The sequence below is a fragment of the Chinchilla lanigera genome, unplaced genomic scaffold (assembly GCF_000276665.1).
Source record: "Chinchilla lanigera isolate Chin_1 unplaced genomic scaffold, ChiLan1.0 scaffold00028, whole genome shotgun sequence".
NCBI classification, from domain to species: domain Eukaryota; kingdom Metazoa; phylum Chordata; class Mammalia; order Rodentia; family Chinchillidae; genus Chinchilla; species Chinchilla lanigera.
In genome coordinates, this window is record NW_004955429.1 from 3921197 (window position 1) to 3934010 (window position 12814).

A 12814-nucleotide genomic window follows, 5' to 3' on the forward strand; every position below is an offset into this window, starting at 1 on the left:
AGGGCACGGAGGGCACACTGGAAGCTCAGTCCTCTGAGCCAGGAGGGGCAGGCGGGCTGCTGCACATCGCAGGCAGCTGCGCAGCGAGGACCACATGTTGGGGCTGCTCAGGTTGTTCCTCCAGTCCTCTGGAGGCCTTTGCTTTTGCACCGAGCAAGTGGCTGAGAGCACAGACAAAACGACTCTTAGAATATAAGTCGATGATTGATGCAAATGAAGAAAAAATTCCAGAACAAATCATACAAGAAAAATAAATGGAAGCTAAAGCTGAAGACCTGGAAAATGAAATTAAAGTGGTGACAGTTGTGCTTGAAATGAAAAGGCTTGCATTGAGCAGGATGCAACTTTCAGCTGCACTTAAAAACGACCTGGGAAAAGTTAACACCAAGAGCAGTGTGCTCATGGATACTATGAAAGAAGTACTGAAGCTGAATAAATCAATAATGACATTGCAATGAGAATCTTGGGAATTAGGAGAAAAACTACTTGATGTTAGAAAGACGAGATTGCAATTAAAACATGCTGCAGAAAGTAAGCTTTTAGAAATACAAACTGAGAAGAAGAAATGGAAAGAGGAGTTGGACAGTATAAAAAATTCAGACAAGATAACGATCATGCAGCAAAGGCTACAGATGTAGATTACTACAGTTATTCAACATGTGTTCCAGAACCTCGTTTAGGGGAGTAAAAGTCAACTGGGCAACAGATCCAGCCCTCAAGGAAACTGTTCTGCAGCTTGAAAAAGATCTCACCACCATCTAATAAGAATTCTTCTTTGGTCCAGGTGTGGTGGCATGTGCCTGTGATCCCAGAACTCCCAGAGGCTGATGCAGGAGGATCACTACAAGTTCAAAACCATCAACAAATTTTTTTTTGACATTAAAAAAAAAGAGTAAATGTGATCCACAATGTACAATAGATATTATAAAATTGGAAGAAACTTCAAAAGGAACGGGAAACTGGTTCAGGGGAAGGGGAAAAAAGAAGGAAAGGAAAAGCAAAAGGACAAATATATATATAATATATAAGCGTATACAAAAGGTACTTAAGATAGTTGTGCTGCTGATTTCTCTCAGTTCATTGAAGGTAGAGGCTTGTTATAATATAGTTTGGACAATAAAATGCCTATATCTTGTACTCTAAGTAACTGATTTGAAGACAGCAATACACAATGTGTTGACCATTGTTACTTTACTACCATATTGTCTTGGAATTTGGTTTTAATGTTTTCTGTTTCTTTTTCTTTAAAATACAAGCTTTAAAATGAATGTATGGTAAACAGAATTATGCTCTGCCCTAACCTTCACGATGCCTATATCCGAATTCCTAGAGACTGGGAATGTTACTTTACGTGGCAAGCAGCATTGGTTTCCACTAGAACTTGACTCACATTGCTTACACTAAAGTAATTATGTTATTCTGCATAAAGCAAGTGGGCACAGTACAACTACAGTGCTCTTGAAAGAGAAAAGCAGAAAGAGTCTGAGGGAAATTTGACCATTGAGGAACAGTTGAAAAGATGCACATTTGTGCTTCTGAGGATGGCAGAAAGGGCCAGGAATGTGACTTCTGGATTCTGGGAAACACAAGAAAACAGATTCTCCCCTACAGCTTCTGAAAAGGAATGCAGCCCTGCTGACAATTTGATTTTAGCCCGGAGGCACCTGTGTGAGACTACTGCTCTCTAAAAGTATAGTACGTCTGTGTGGCTTCAAGCCACTAAAATGTGAGGAATATGTTACAGCAGCAATAGAAGATTGAGAAAGAATGCTTCTGACACATAATGAAGTAAAACTTCACGGTACTGCACTAAAAGGCAAATGACTGGTGAACGTTGGAGGGAAACACAGTTGCAAAGATGTCTGCACTCCCATGTTCACTGCAACACTATTCACAACAGCCAAGCTATGGCAACGTAAGTGTTCACTGGCAGGTGAAGAGATAAAGAAAGTGTGGTACATGCACACAGTGGAATACACTTCAGCTTTAAAAACATAGTTTGCCATTTGTGTCAATAGGGATGAACCTAGAAGACATTATACTAAGTGAAATAAACTAGAGAGAAAATACTGCTTGATTCCACTTATATGTGAAATCTAAAAAAAAGAAAAAAGAAAAAAAATTGAAAAACAAAGAAAAAAATGAAAAGAGTAGAAAGGTGCTTATCAGGACAGTGAAGGTAAGAGACATGGGGAGATACTGCGCAAAGAATACCAAGATGTAGCTATTTTGGATTAATAAGTCTAGAGATCAAACATACAATATGATGATTACAATTAATAACATTGCATTGTATACTGCAAATTTGATGAGAGAACATTTTAAGTGTTTTCACTACACATACACACGCACATACAAAGTAACAAGGAATGACGGATGTATTAATCTTTGCACTATAGTACTCACTTCCCTAAATATATATATGTATATATATTAGACATATACAATAATGAATGAGTTAATAAAAATAATATTTGTACTAAAATATATTAAAACTGAGTGAAAAATACAGCTCCTTTACAAAACAAATTTCAAAGAAATCTTTTAAATTACATTAACCACAAATTCAAAATCATTACTAAAAAGATGGTGTAGGCAATAAAGAAGCACTGTATATACATCAAGTTACACTTAGGACCAGCTAAAGAAAGTAGGTACAGAATGAAACTGAAATGCAGTTGAAAAGCTCCTTCTGATTATGGTAAGTAAAGAAACATGGAGAGTTTATCTTCTGAACAATGTTATTAAGGACTCTAACAGTAGAAAAGTGGAAACAACAAAGGTGGTCTGTTCAAGCTCAAATGCCTAAGCAGGAAAATAGAGAAGACTTGTAACTAAGAAACTGAAAAAGAAGAAGAAGAAAAAGAAATAAAAATAAACGTCAGTACTTCAGAGAAATGTACTGGCCATGATATTTAAGATTATGAGTCATCCAGAAACTTGAAAAACCTACCTTTTAATTCAAAGCCAGGATTCTGGCTGAACTGATAAACTAGTAAAAAAATTCAATGGAAAGATAAAAGTGGACCTAAGATGTAAGAAAATAAAGGGTATTACACACTTCAGAGAATAAGAAGCACCATATTAGATGTAAAACTGACACTGGCATGCTAACTTGCAATAACTCTGTTTTAATTAATTTTTTTCTAGAACAATAGTGGTGAACCTTTTAGAGATAAGTGCCCAAACTACAACCTGAAGCCCACTTACTTATCACAAAGTGCCAACACTGCAATTAAAACAGAAAACTGAGATTTTAATTTAGAAAAAAACCTCATACACTAACATCTTTTGTCTTAAAAGAAAAACCACACACATGTCATAGGTTCGCCACCACTGTCCTACAAGGCACTTTGTGAGTTTAATGGCAAATCCATTGTTTATATAATAGTGAAGCATAATTAAATCTGTTATTATAAGATTTGCTTGATTGCGCTGAAATTTTTCTACTTTGTTGGGTAATACTATTTAAGGTCAGATGCTTGCAAATCTAAAAAGTATTAAGAAAGCAAAATGGGAAAAGTAGAACTAAAGCAGCTAAATGCAAGCAGAGATTCTAGTATCTGGAACCTTAGAGTTAAGCTTTACCACATAGCAATACCCGAAGTATAATGACCATATCCAATCAGAAGTAATGTATTAATATTATAAAACACAATCTAAATTATCACTATTAATATTAGCCTAAAATTATTGTCCATATATCTCAACAAACAGCCTTTTAGGCATAACCCTCATAATACCCCAGTATTTATTCCTTTTATGGAACCTGAGGTTCAGAAATGTTAAGTTGTTTGCCCAAGATCCTCAGTTATTAAGGGGTAGGGATATGATCTTAGTCCAGATACAACTGCATCCTGAGTCTATGCATCCTCTTTCCAATGTAAAACACAGCAAACGTTGCATAAAAAGTCGTGTAGTTTTGCTGTCCTTGCAGGAAATTCTAGTTCATCAGAAGGAGTCACAAAATGTGATTGCACAGTTACTAACATAAGAAGACATTCAACTGTACTTGTAGGGATCCAAAATGTAGCCTTCTTTCTATAGATTATACTCCATAAGCCACTATATCTATGCAAGAATGCTGCCTCAGTCCACAAAGATACAGGCCAAGGTCACAAGCAGTGCAGAGAATCCAGCCTTTTACCACCTAACCCTCTGCTGCAGGACACAGGCACAGACAGACTGTGAAGAATGAATTCTGCGGAATTCCTACATCCATTTCATTGCTGAGCAGAAACAAGATGACAGAAATGTAGAACTACTTAGAAAACACTTGATAAATCTAACTCACTTGACTTATTCCTTCAACACTCAACAAACATTTATGAAGAGGTGAAAGACTCACCTAAGAGTTAAGTCCTAGACTCACCACTCGCTAAATGTACAACTCTGGCTAAGTTATTTAGCTCTCTTCTCAATTTCACCATATGTAACATGGAGATAATACTAGTCTCCTTCTTATCAAATAGTTTCTTTCTTATAAAATCATCTACTTTATGAGAAGTAGACAAAGTGACACTTGTAAAACACTTAAATTCCAGTACCTAGCATGTTGTAAGCACTGAATGTGAGTCATGAATATTTTACTTGATATTTTTAATGTATCAGGTATTTCTCTAGACACTAAGAATACAGCAAATAACCAAGACAAAAATCCAAATCCTCATAAAGTTTTTATTTTAATCTTGGAGAGGGAAAAAAGCCACATAGATGATAAAATAGCAGGTTGGAATGAATGTAATGGAGAGCTAAGCAGGATAGATAATTGGATAGGCTATGTAGAACAGATGCTGATAATGCCCTCCAAAGAGATCCGGTTTCATTAAGTAACTCCCGCCCTCAGCTAGTATAGCTACTACCCTTTTCTCTGACAAGTTACACTCAACTGAATGAAAAACGCCTTACCCAGGAGACTATATACGTTATCACCACCCTAATCAGCCAGTGACTGATTACCAGCATTAACCCTATTCTGGACAAACTGACAGTCTCCTAAGTTAATCATGTGATTTGTGTTCTAAACCCATCCCCCACCCCCTACCATATAAGCAAGTCCTTGGCTCAGCTTGGGCCCATAAATTTTTACATTTGGCCCAATTTTTCCATTTTACAACTCAAGACACTGAAGCTCAGAGAAACTAAGACAGTTACCCCAACCCAGAGAGTCCTGCATAGTTTTTCTCGTGGGCCACAAAATGTTCTTCTCATTTCCCTTCTCTTGAGAGCATTTTCTCAGTCAGTGACTTTCACAAGCATCTGTAGTTCCTGATCAAGACTTTTTTTAAAGGAGTCAGGGAAGCCCCCTTTATGAGGTGATTTTGAGCAGAGTCTGGGAGGAGGGTCTGGGAGAATAGTATGCTCAACAAAACGAATGTCTTTAGTCTGGTAAAAATTTATCATATTCAAAGGACAAAAATATCCCAGTAGACCAAAAAAGTGTTTCGGGTTTTATTTGAATCCTTTCCTTCCCTTGTTTTGGCCATGAAAATGACACGATCTGATTTATCCTTTAAATCATTTGCTCTGGCCGATGGGCAAATAGACTTTTGAGAGGTTAAGCAGGTTAAGTAGTGTTGCCAGACATGAGACTACTACAGAGGACAACAAGAGAACATGGAGCTAGTTGGGACTATGGATTTCACAATTAAAGTGATGAGAGTTACATGGATATGTACTTCTGTACTTCCGTATTTTGAATGTGGACCCAGAATTTAATGATGGGGTTGATGTTTATAATCAAAAGCAAGTAATGGGTGAATGGGGATTTGGGTTATATGTGCAGGTCACATAAAGACTAGAATATGTAACAGACTGGGCAAGGGAAAAAAGATAATCATCAAATGAAATATTGACAAAACAGTCAATCTATATGCCTTCTTCTTTTTAAAGTACTAAATTAGTAGATGTGATAATATTATCAGATGTTAATACTGCTTCTCATTTTTGCATTCATTTTCTATGCATTTTATACATTTACAAATTTACGTGATAAGCTAGATAGATAGCATGACCAAAAGTTAGATCTCATGTAAATCACATATGGGGCATTATTTTCCCCCAGTATAACCATATGTTTCAAAATGCAAAGAGAATGTCAATGCCTACAGCAACCCTAAGTTGTTAGGAAGAAGAAAGTTCTTGACAATATTAGAACACTGGTAGAGTATCTCTTTTACTGCACAAATCACTCACCACTGCCATATAAAAGCAATTACATCCAAATCATGTTTTTTTTTCTTCCCATATTTCCCTTGTTGTTCTTACCATCACCTGTAATGATCTACTTTCTCTATGATCACAAAACAAAGATAAAGCAATGATGGCCAGGTAGCTTTATTCCCAGAAAATCTTAAGTGACTCATCACCATCAAAGCCAGTCTAGTGAGTCGCAGGAACCACTCACAAAGTTGAGGAAGAATATGCCATTATGACCTGAGAGTATCTTGCAGTACAAACTAAGTTGACTTAAAAGGGAATTTCTGCTCTTTTTATTTTTTATTGTAAGTGTACTGAAATTGATATGATTTTAATAATGAAGAAAAATTCTATCACAGTCTTCCAAAGTTTCACCCACTATTCCCCCTCTAAAGATGTTTAATCAGTGGTCTCTCCTTTGGCTTAAGCAACTGGAATCTCATTCATCTTTTATGAATTGATTGATTATACAACAGCAATATAGATGTAGGTGATGCAACAATAGCAAGATAAATGAAAATTAATTTATTTGTAAGTAAACCTATATCATTTAAAGTATAAGTTTTAAAGACATTCTTTTAAAATTCCCAAACAAGGCTCAAGGAGACAGGATGGTCTGTTAGGAGCAAGTATATTACTTGCTGTAAGGAAAAAATTTCCGTATCTGATTTTCTGATATTTTCTGTATCCAGGGCTAAACAGTTATCTGGAAAGATATGTTGTCTGCAAGAACCTTGCAGGAAAATGGTAACTATTCTTGCAAATTTGCTTCCAAAAATAACACCTCCCCCAATAATTACACAATAACTACTGCTTCTTGAAAGATATATATTTGCTAATCAGTGCAGTAGGTACATAATATCTTATTTAAGCCTCTAAAGAAGTATTAACATCATTGTTAAGACTGTCCTGATCTATTTAAACTATAAGCAGACCATACCTTGTATGTCAAGGGGAGGGTCAGGAATCAGGTGTGGTTTCATGGTCAGATAGCTCCCCTGACTCCAGAGAGTGCTCAGGTTATCACATAAGTGAAACACATAATTCTGGACAAAGGATGTATAAATTCTTGCAGAAAATAAATCAGTCACACTAAGAACATTGAGCTTTGTCTAAAGAGTAAATTTTTCTTTTTCAGGGTGGGTGTGGCAAGGACAGAGATAAAAGCAATTTTCTGTATGATAGTTGCCTCAAATTTGTACAATTTAAGTTAGTGTCTTTACAATCCATTATTACATTTACTGGCTTCAAATTTTATACTTTTCTCACACGTCATTACCCTTAATTTGGCTCTATTCTTCATTCTCAAACTCTTTACTGCTTTATTCAATAATTCTTCTATAGACAGTGAATATCTATATTAAAAAGGAAGTGCTGCACAGTTAGACTGAAAACTATACAGAAATTGCTCATTTAATGACTGAATTCTATTCCTGGCCTATTGAATGGGTTGCCACATGAGGAATTGTACATAGTATGTATATTACAACATTCAGAACAAAGAAACGGTCAAAAGAAATTCCAACCTGATGACTTTGTTATATGAGTAACTCTTACACGCAGTACTAAACCACAGTACTATGTACTGTACAGTATAATCCACAAAAAATACAGTACTGCATAAACAAAGCACAAGGTACAAAACTAAGATACTGAGGCTTTATCAACAAGATATACAGAACTGTACAAAAAAAGACTGGTCCTAAGTCCGAGTGATGGGTCATATGTATGAACAGTGCCGCTCAGTTATAAATCGAAGCAGTCATTAAACAGGTAGTCATTATATGAGGAATATATGTGTTAGACATCCTATTATCAAAATAGTTCAATGAAAATTATTTTTAAGAACACATGTTCTCCAATAACCTTTAAAATAAAAATACAGCAACCCACAACAATTCATCACATCAGCTGGGTTCCTGCAATCTTCATCCCCCACATGCCTGAAAAGACAGGGATGAAAATCATTCAGAAAATCCAGGATGTCTTATGATATAGAAAGTGCTCATCAATAATCGCGACTGCAAAACAGATGCAATCCAGGTAGAATCTTTAGCAAATCAATGAAGTGTCTGTTCCTGTATTTCCTCTTCCCTGAATTCTTCAAGGTTACACTGATCACACACTTGATTTGCTGGAAGCTGCGTGTGGAATGTTCAAGTTCGGCTCATTAATGAAGGAGCTTCTGCAGGTCACTGCAGGGAACTGGTGAAACACAGATTCTACCAGTAAGATAGTACAGAACCATGAACCTGTTTGACTCTAAAAATCATTGGAAATGCCAAATATCCTTGATGATGAAACAGGCATTCATGGGGCAATTGCTCTGTCTCTGCAGTAAATACCTTGGAGAACAGAAAGACATAGAAAGTACAGAGTAAAGGCCCTTACTAGCCAAGAGGGAAAGACAGAAATAAAACACATAAAACAATCACAGAGCCAAAACTATAGTGCAAATTAACTTCAATTTTTTCCTGTGGTTCAGAAGTGTATATATAACCCCTGAGAAAGTATGTATACCCATGTGATATGAGACATTGATACATGCCAAAGAGTTTCAAAGGCAACATCACTTCTAAGGAGTTTGATTATATCTGAGAATGTGTTTACCTCCAAATGAATCAGTTCTACTATCACCTGAGGAACTGTTTGAAGCAAATAGTCCTTAGAAGTGAGCCCCATACAAAGATTACACTAAAAATTTTTTCTGGCTCTTTGCCATAGCTGTTCTGCCTGGATCATATGGACAGGTCTCATAAGCCCATGCTCCAAATCACTCCCTTCTGTGTCAAAACAGGCAAGCCATACATATTTTGGATATTAATCAAAATCCAAAATATGTCAGGTAATTTAATTGTTCAATTGTTGCCTGTGGTTCAGAAATATACATATTTATATATATACTTTATGCATATATATATACATATATATATATGTATATACCCCCTGTGGAAATAAGTGCATATTTTCAGAGAAAATAAGTGTATCCATATCATATGAGACACTCCTACATGCAAAGTTTCAAAGGTCAAGTTTCAAAAGTGATGCCAGTTTCACTGCAAGGACATTCGGCACTTCCAATGACTTTTACAGGCAAACAGGTTCATGGTTCTATACTACCTTATTAGAAGTATTTTAGTTTCCTTGGTCCCCTGCAATGACCTGTGGAAGCTACTTAAGTATCAGGCATTGTGGAAATAATACATATTTGGAAAACCTTTGTCTTTTTGTGAATGCTGAGTTTATTTGCACAACATGCTTAGTGAATGTGCCAAAATACAGTAGGCTACAGGTGCTCCCTGTTTGGTGTTTGCATTCCATTCCTGTGACTACACCATTAAGTGAACTGGTAACTAAATGAGAAATTGCATGTACTTTACAATATTCAAACCAAACAAATGGTCATAGGAAACTCCAACTTGATGACTTTGTTTATATTTGCATAAAACATGCTGTACTGTAATGCATTACAGAACATAAAAGTACAGTAGAATTCAAAGAACAAAAATTACACTACTTTATAAACACGGCGTACCATACCAAAACAAGGCATTGAGGTTCTATCGCAAGATATACAAAACTGTACAAAAAAAGGTCAGAGTCCAAGCAGTGGGTCATAAGTCCAAACAGTGCACCTCAGTCATAAGTCTGTAGAGTATCATCTCACATACTTATTTTTGCTACCTTTTCTCTTTCTCCTGACTTCTTTCTTTGCCTGCTTGTTTTATTTAATGTAATCTTCTGCTCTTGCACCTATCTTTAGTAAACTGACATAAATCTTTTTTTTTTATTTTAAAGAGTGTAGTAAATGAGAAACAACCAAACAAAGAAATAGAATAGTAGCAGCATACCAGTATCACAAACACAAATAAATCAAAACAAGAACGTTCAAGGTGATACAGTATCAAGACAAAATAATACAAATCAACAGTGGTTGTTACATTACATATTGCTATCCTCAACTACATTGCTCAGATTACCAGATGTAAGAATGAAAGATTGCACTTTTTTTTCACTAGTGGGGAAAGATGGCAATTCACAATACAAAAATTATACACATGCATATTATAGTTGCAATAATGGTAAAAATACAGCTTCATGCAAAAGGTAATGTTCAAATATTAAAATAATTGCATGACGGTTTTAGCATTGAACACTTTTTTGTAATTATGACAATTATTTTCATTAAATTTTTAAATAGTTTAGTTACATTTTTTTTCACAGTAAAATTTTACTTTTAATGTATGATACTTTGGAGTGTGTTGCATAACCAGACAGGTACAGTATGTTTGTTTCAGTTAGGATTAAGCTTTAAATAACTTTTCAAAAGACAATGTTAATTTCATATACACTTATCTAGAAGAACTGAAATAAACAAATTATTCTTAGCACTTAAGTTCACAGTGAGAAAAATAAATATAAAAACTACTACATGGAATCCCTTGCCTGATACACCTGAGCACTTTCCTGATACAGATTCATTATCACCTGATTATCTAACACATTTCTATTGCTAATAAATGGTTGCACTTTCTAACTGTTACTTTATCTGAGTATTAATCTATTTCCTAGGCATTTCTATTGTCTTTGTTTTTCCTTTTGACATCATATTTTCTTTTGCCCTGATAAATCATGTTAAGGTTTTATCTTTATACAAATTATACGTTTTTGCTTTATGGACTCTTGTGTTTTTGTGACCTCAGAGGACCACCAACTGATTATTTCATTGTTGAAACATTAATAAAAGTGTTAATTAACATGGCTCATGATAATGAAGACTTGCTGGATCCAATTTCTTATAATTAATTACAGTCTTGGCTTGTCATTCTATCCCTATATCTTATTCATGAATATAAAAGTAGCATTTCTAAGGTCAGTATCCACAAGATAAACAGCAAAGCAATATGGCTTCCAGAATTAAAATTATATTTTTCATGAATTTCTTAAAAATAATGACAACCCCTCACATTTGAAGGACTTGACCATTCTTCATGACATTTACAAAATATTTAGATGCTTTCCCTTTTACCTGAAATGTTTTTCTTTCCCCTGGTTGATGAATACCTATTCATATTTTCAATCTAGTCCTTGTGAATAATTTAACTTAGTCAGATTTGTCTATGCTGTATTAAACTTTTATATAAATATTCTCACACCATATTATATTTATATCAGCATCCATACTACATGATAAACTCATTGAGAAGTAATTGCTATATTCTATTCAAATTTGTAGTGGGCCAGGAATATAGCTCAGCGGTAAAGTGCCTGCTTGGCAAGTGCAAGGTCCTGAGTTCAATTCCCAGTACCAAAAATAAATAAATAAATAAATAAATAAATAAATAAATGCAAATTTGTGCCTTCAATACCCCACATTCGGTCTGGCATATAACAGAAGTTTAACAAATGTTTGTAGGTTAATGAATGTCCGCATACAGCACACAGTATAAATGAGCAAACACAGGTTCCAAAAAAGAAAACATTTTCCAGAGGCCTACTTGCTAGTAAGTCACAAACCTGATAAATAATTCATGTTTTCTTACTATTGTCCCACTATGTGCTGTTACATGTATGTAATTATTGAATAAAGAAAAGAAAAAAATGAAAGGAAGTGTATAAGATGGAGTCTCTGTAGTTCAAGGGTATATGACTCTCTATAAAAATTATATAAAGCAGAAGGGTAGGGTCAGAAATAGAGTTATAATGATGAATGAATTATGTATTTAACAGTTTTTTCCACAGGACTAACAAATATTAGTCAGTTATTATTGAAAAAGCCTTAATGGAACAAATGGTTTCTGCAATTACAGAGTTAATAAACAACTAGGAAAGGGACCTGTAGGAAATTCCCAACTACAGATATTTTTTTTCTTGCTGAAGCAAAGGTGGATGTTTTGACTTTTGATGTGGTCTGGCCTTGGACATATATAAATGGATGTGATATACTTAAATGGCAATCTGAAAATTGCCCTCAATTCCACTATTGCAACTGAACATATAAATAAACCCTAACCCAAATGAGAAATAGCTGAAAAATGAATCTCTAGGCCTAGAGTACTGGAACTACACTCACATCTATAATCAAATACTATTATTAAATAAAACAGGATGGGAAACTGAAGATCTTACCTCTATATTGAATAAGCCACAAACTATGTGGTTACCCCTGGACAAGTCACTTAACTCATCTGTTTAAATTTTCTGATTTGCAAAATGAAAAAGCAGAACCACATACTCCTCAGAATTCTAAATTACTCTCATTTATCACCCTTTTATAATTTTATTGGAGAAGCAATAAAATTTAGTAGTTGAAACTGCTTGAGTTAAAACAAAATCAACTACTATGTAGAAGGTATGATACCTTGAGCAGGTGATATAATCTTACTGTGTCTGAGTTTCTTTGTAAATAATAAAATTATGAAGAGCAAATGAGTTACTACATGATGCATGCTTAAAATAGTGTTTGGCCCATAGTATGTAATATGTATGTTTTAGTTATAATTATTTTGTCACTCCAACACTCACTAATGGTGGGAAGGTGTATGTAGGAATTTAAAAATTGTTAAAATGGGAGTTGTGCTTCAGCCTGTGCGCATATATATATATATATATATAT

The 12814-nt window shown here is 34.8% G+C and overlaps 1 protein-coding gene and 1 pseudogene across 1 annotated transcript in view; one reads left to right on the plus strand and one right to left on the minus strand.

Moving 5' to 3' along the window:
• Nucleotides 1-801, plus strand: part of LOC106148781 — a 9954-nt pseudogene extending 9153 nt beyond the window's left edge.
• Gpr158 (G protein-coupled receptor 158) overlaps nt 1-12814 on the minus strand; it is a 412097-nt gene that overhangs the window by 279433 nt on the left and 119850 nt on the right. The window lies entirely within an intron of this gene.